We start from the raw sequence: 6,514 nt of genomic DNA, 5'->3' as shown, positions 1-6,514 counted from the left end.
AAAAGGAACCCTCATACACTGCTGGTGGGACTGCAAATTGGTACAGTCACTACGGAAAAGAGTATGGAGTTTCCTCAAAAAACTAAGAATCATCTATCACATGATCCAGCAATACCTCTACTGGGTAGTTACCCCAAAGACTTGAAAACATATATCTGAAAAAATATTTGCACACCCATGTTCATAGCAGCATTATTCACAGTGGCCAAGGCATGGAAGCAACTGAAGTGTCCTACAATAGATGACTAGATAAAGAAGATGTGGTATATATATACAATGGAATATTACTCAGCTATAAGAAGAGATGAAATACTGCCATTTGCGACAACATGGATGGACCTTTAGATAATCATGCTAAGCGAAATAAGCCAGACAGAAAAAGTTGAAAACCACATATCACATATGTGGAATATAAACCTAAAAGCAACAAACAGAACAGAAACTCATGGACATGGACAATAGACTAATGGTTACAGAGAGTGGGGGAAGGGGAGAGGTAAATGGGGTAAAAGGGGTCAAATATACAGTGACAGAAAGAAATCTAACTATGGGCGGTGAACACAATGCAATATACATATGCTTTACTATTGAATTATATGCTTGAAACACTGGATTTCGTTAACCAATGTCACTATAATAAAAAATAAAATAAGATAATTTTTATAAAGAACAGAAAAAAATAAAAATTTGGCAAAGGATTTGAATAGATATTTCTCAAAAAAAAAAAATAGACAAATGGCCAATAAGCACATGAAAAGATACTCAATACCACCAGTTCTTACAAAAATGCAAATCAAGACCATAAGACATCGCTTCACATCTATAAGGATGGCTATTATAAAAAAAAAATGGAAAATACAAGTGTTGGTGAGGATATGGAGAAACAGGAAGTCTTGTGCATCACCAGTAGAATGTAAAATGATACAGCTGCTGTGGAAAAGGGTATGGTGATTCCTCAAGAAAAACTAAAAAGAGAATTACCACACGATCCAGCAATTCCACTTCTGGGTATATACCAAAAGAAGTGAAAGCAGGTTCTCAAATATTTGTACACCTGTATTCATAGCAGCATTATCTACAACAGCCAAAATGTGGAAGTAATGCAAGTGTCCCTCAACGGATAAATGGATAAACGAAATGCAGTATGTATGTATGTATGTATGTATGTATGTATATATGTATGTATGTATGTATGTGTGTGTGTGCATGTGTGTGTGTGTATATTCCACATAATGGAATATTGTTCAGTCTTAAAAAGAATAAAATCCTGACACAATGTAAGAAATTTTGATACATGAAAGAATCTTGAGAATATTATGCTAAGTAAAATAAGTCAGTCACACAAGGACAAATATTGTACAATTCCTCTTACATGAAGTTCCTAGAGTAGTCAAATTCATAGACACAGAAAGTAGAATGGTGATTGCTAGGGGTAGGAGGAAGGAGGGAATGAGAGTTATTGTTAATGAGTACAATACGGAGTTTCAGTTGAGGATGATGAAAAAGTTCTGGATATGGCTGGTGGTGATGGCTGCACAACAACGTGAATGTACTTAATGCCACAGAACTGTATACTTAACAATAGTTAAAATGGTGAATATTATGGTACTTATATTTTCCCACAATTTTTAAAAAGATCCAAGTAGAGAGAGTCCCCAATGGAATTTCAGGTTGAGGTAAGGAGATTTTATATGCTAAAGTCACGCTCAAGTAAAATCATAGTAGCCCTAACTAAAAATCTTAATATTTCATTAAAAATACTCGAATCTCCTAAACCAAGACTTTCTTACTACACTACAGTTCACTAAGCCCAGCTCTGACCTAATGCAAAACCTCCCTTTGCAGCATAAACCAAGTTAGGGTACAACAGAAGATTAGCCACATGGGATTCAGTGTTTGGTTTTTCATTTCTAGCTGTAATCTTAAGAGATTAGGGAACGGCAACTATTAGAATAATTCGTAATGCTCCCAGTCATTGGGGAAACCATATTATAGCAGCCTCATTTTGGTGCTTTGTTTTAATCTGCATAATGCTTTTCATTCTCTGTAATGAGAGATCAACTGGTCTGATTAACAGAAGAAAGGTCACTACTGACAAATTCTAACCAAGGTGATAATCTGAGTCTGTCTTCCACTTTAGAAGAAACGACTGGACTAGAAGATTATGTGCATGTACTCCTTGCTACTCAAGAGTCATCAGTCCAATGCCTCTGCTCCGATCACAAATCACTTAGTTCATATTTACTTTTCACTAGACTAACTTACGTCTTTCAGCTGAAGTGTCTGACATCAAACTGCTCCTCCTCTCAATGCATAAGTATCCATTCTGATAAAAGAACTGTGACTAAGGCAGATTTTATAGCCAAAACAGGTACACGGGCAGGGGGATTTAAGGAAACTTTGCCTGACTGAGACTTCGCTTTCCCTTTCCAACCCTAACTCTGTGGCCATCAACAGTGAGCACATTCTTTTTGATGACTGCCTAAGGGCTTTTTTTGTGACATTCAGAATTCTATGCACAGCTTGCTCCAAAGGGTGTTAAGCTCAATGAACCTCTTTATCTAGAGGGTGCTGAGAGCTATCTTGTTCCTTAGCCTCCCCAGCAGAGTGTACATTTAAAGCTTTCCTCCTTCCCTCCTTTTTTTCCTCCATTTTACATTCTCGCCAAAGAGTCTTTTTAAGGTGAAGGAAAACAGTTACATAAGCACATAAGCAGGAAGTGGGGTGGTAGTGGACCACCTTAGCAATGGAACAAAAAGACCACAAGAGGCAAACTCCCTAGGTGAATAATTAGATTTACAAAGAAATGCACCAAAGTCTCATTCCAAATCCCGACTTGTCACTAACCGTAGCAATATCTAAAAGTCGTTCTCAAAGAAAAATTAAACTTTAGCTTAATGCATTCCAAATAAAGGGAAAAATTAATACATTAACCATAGAATTCAACCTTTACCCAACTTAAGAAAATTACAGATCAGGAGAAAAACTTATTTGTAGTGATTCAGCACTATTTCTATGAGAAACCACAGAATGGGATTGTGAATTTGGCACTAATAAAATGCTCATTAAATGAAAAGCATTAACATGTTAACTTGAAGAGATTCATTCTGGGCTTCAAATTACTAACCCTATAAGTTGTTTGATTAGATGAAGGTCAGATTTTAGTCCAACATTTTTCATTTTGTCTTTTGACTAGTAGGTTAAGAGTCAGCAGACATCTTCCTAAAGTACAGGACATCACTGGGGCAACCTGCTAAGTGGTGGCAGAAAATATTTAGCAGAGAAGTCTCCATGCAAACCTTCCCAAATGTTTTCTCCTTCCAGCCTTGCGCATGGCCCCTGAGTATTCTTCCTTTGTGGACCAGGAGATCTGTGAAGGCAGCTGCAGTAACCATTATACCGAGTGGCATTTTAAAGGTGGAGATATATTTTATCTTTTTTACGGCAAAGCAATGGAACAACCCTCCTATGGGGAGGAACAAACACAGGGCCCTATATGTTAATGACATCAGGTGTTCCAATAAAAATAGCAGTTTCTAAGCAGCTGCATTTTAAGAATATCTCTGAAGGATCAAACAGGAAAAGAGAGACAAAATGTTTAAACACAAATAACTTTGACAATTAAAGAACTAGCATGACTAAGCCATGAAAGAAAAATGAAAAGCAAACAGACTGACACTTGAGCAAATTTAGGCCTCCAAGCATGTGGAAGTACTTTTAATTTTTATTACACCCCAAAGAACAGAAAGGTCTGCAGCCTTTCTGTTGTCTTTCACCTGCTGGTGAAATACTATGTTAAGGTTGCCATTAGATGTATTGCATTCCAGAAGATCCCAAAGACATAAGTTGTAGTCTTCATCAACTGGCTAACCAGTCTCAGAGGCCCTCCCAGCTGTTAGGTGTCTAAAAATTTCACATGCAATCCAATCCCTTCCCATGGCTATCAAAAAACATACTATAGGAGAGGTGACTAAGAGTTTGTTTGCTCTGCCTTCGAAATCCTTTCCAGGTGTGGGATCAGCACAAATAACCTTTATAAACAACAGAAGTAAATGTCACATACCATCACCATTTTATTGCTAAGCTTTCACATACTCTATTCTTGATAATCAAGTTGGTGGCCAACAGTTAAAACCTCACAGTATCCCTGAGAGACCCACAGGTCCAATTTTCTGACAGTTTCTTGTTTTCGAAGCCACCCAAAGTTAATAGTGTTATAGATATACAGCATAAGCTCTTAAGAAAGAGAAAACGAGTATACAAAGGCAGCACTCGTTACTGTTGGCTCAGTGGAATACAGACTTCTTAGGCAAACCACTTTTTTTTGCCCTTAGCTGAGAAAATACTAACTCTGAGAAAAGAAAACTCCCTGGACCACCCTTATACAAGGCATTGAAGTCAAGCAAAGAAAAGTAAAACATCTTTTAAGGCTAAGGGTAACTAATATCTTAACTTTTATAGAAGGGACAAATGAAGACAAATTTAGGAAATATTCTAAGGTATGCTCAAAATGCCAAACCCAGAAAAAGAATTAAACATAGAAAATTAAACACGGAATTACCATATAATCCACCAATTCTACTTCTGCATAAATGCCCAAAAGAAGTGAAAGCTGGGACTGAACAGATATTTGTACACCCCTGTATAAATGACCAAAAACACAATAACCAAAAGGTAGAAGGAACTCACTTGGGTTTCATCAATGAATGAAAGAGTAAATAAAATGTAGCATATACATACATAATAATAAAATATTATGCAGCCTAAAAAGAAAGGAAATTCTGACACATGCTACAACAGGAATGAACCTTGAAGACATTATGCTAAGAGAAATGACTAGTAAAGAGGTCCAGAGAAGCTAAATAACATACTCAAGGTCACATATTAAGTGAGAGACAGAAACAAAGAAATTTAGTTTCTCAAACTCAAATTTCCATACTCCTTTCAATACATAATGGTGAGTTTTCTGTTCATCTCCATGGAAGCCTTTGATGCAACTCTACAGTAGGAATCATTGTGGCAAAAAGAGGAAAGCCCTGGCCTTAGGAATTAGAAGACCTACTGATTAATTCTCAACTTTGCCACATGACATTCGTGGGACTTTCTGCAACTCACAATATCTTTAAGACTCAGTTTCGTCATTGGTAAAAAGTGTATTTTTAAAAAGTTTAGAATACACTCTAGTTTATAGAGTTTGATGATTGAAGAAGACAGTATATGAAAGAGCAGCACAATGTTTAGAACTTATTAAATGAAAATAAATGTTAGAAAGAAAAAAAAGGAAGCTTTTGCAGGCTTAGCATCACCAATATTTTCCCCTGATCTGGCCTTTGTGTGATAAGTGACATTCAAACATCTCTTTCCAGTAATCTCTTTAAAAAACTGACTGCATCTTTGATATGTTTGACATATATTCCGAGTCTAAATCATTACCAGCAGTGAAGATGATGTAATTACTCTGCAGAAAGTTCATCAAAAAAGTTTGAGGAATGCAAATGAAGGTATAGGCCTAACACAGACTTGCACAGAGAAGGAAGAGGTCACAGTTATGGGCATTTGCTCAAAACTCTGCCCAGTCCTTTCTGGGCTATTCAAAAAAATGAAGACCAAGAGCTTAAATCAGCTGTTTGATGGCCCTTGAAAAGAATAAGGACAGCAGCCAAGCCAGAAGCAAATAAAAGGAAAAGCAACAAAGTAGGAGATAAAGCAAGCATAAAGGAATGTGATCAAGGAAACAGGACCCAAATGAAAAGGAGCTGCCTGGAAAGCATAAGTAAATACATGAATAAATAAACACAACATAAATTATACCCATATGCAGTTCATACGCTAGCCCAGAATATGGTGCTTCTTTCAAATACCCACATTTGTCATACTGCCCTCGGGTCACAAAGGGATATTTGGAAGAAGGCAGTTTGTAATTCCAGATTCTTACAGAAAATCACATTTATCATAAGGCCTCACTATAGTATCTGGTTTATTCACTAGGTGCAGATATGCATTTATTTCTGAGATTTATAAAACTGTTTCTGCTACAAAATGTCTCTGGGGTCAGGTAAGGCAGATCAACCTTCAGTGCAATCTTGTTAGCACATCTCACTCCCATGCTCCTTCAACCCAGCCCTCCCAAAACACATTTCACACTTTTCCTTCTGTTCCCATATGTGCCAAACACTACAGTAAATCACTGCAGGGACAGTATATTTTACCTTTTAAAAAAAGTAAAGAAAAGAGAAAAATATGAAAACAAACACTGAATCCCAGCTCTGCCGCACATTAGAATCTATACCAAGTTGTAAATGTACATTACTATTACTGGTAATGTCTGGCAAGGCTTACATCTGGAGCTAAATCAAGTTTCTCCATCTGTTGGGTTTGCCTCTTCCACTCAGCATTAATTTTTCAATTGTTTGCAAGAACAATTTAATAACTGTTGAGAAAATGGAAAATGATAGGCGCAAAGGGAGTGAGGAACATAAGAAAAGTCAGCTTTAGGTTTCCTAATACTGAAAGC

The sequence above is a fragment of the Pteropus alecto genome, unplaced genomic scaffold (assembly GCF_000325575.1).
Source record: "Pteropus alecto unplaced genomic scaffold, ASM32557v1 scaffold177, whole genome shotgun sequence".
Classification (NCBI taxonomy): domain Eukaryota; kingdom Metazoa; phylum Chordata; class Mammalia; order Chiroptera; family Pteropodidae; genus Pteropus; species Pteropus alecto.
Note: the sequence above shows the minus strand (reverse complement) of the source record.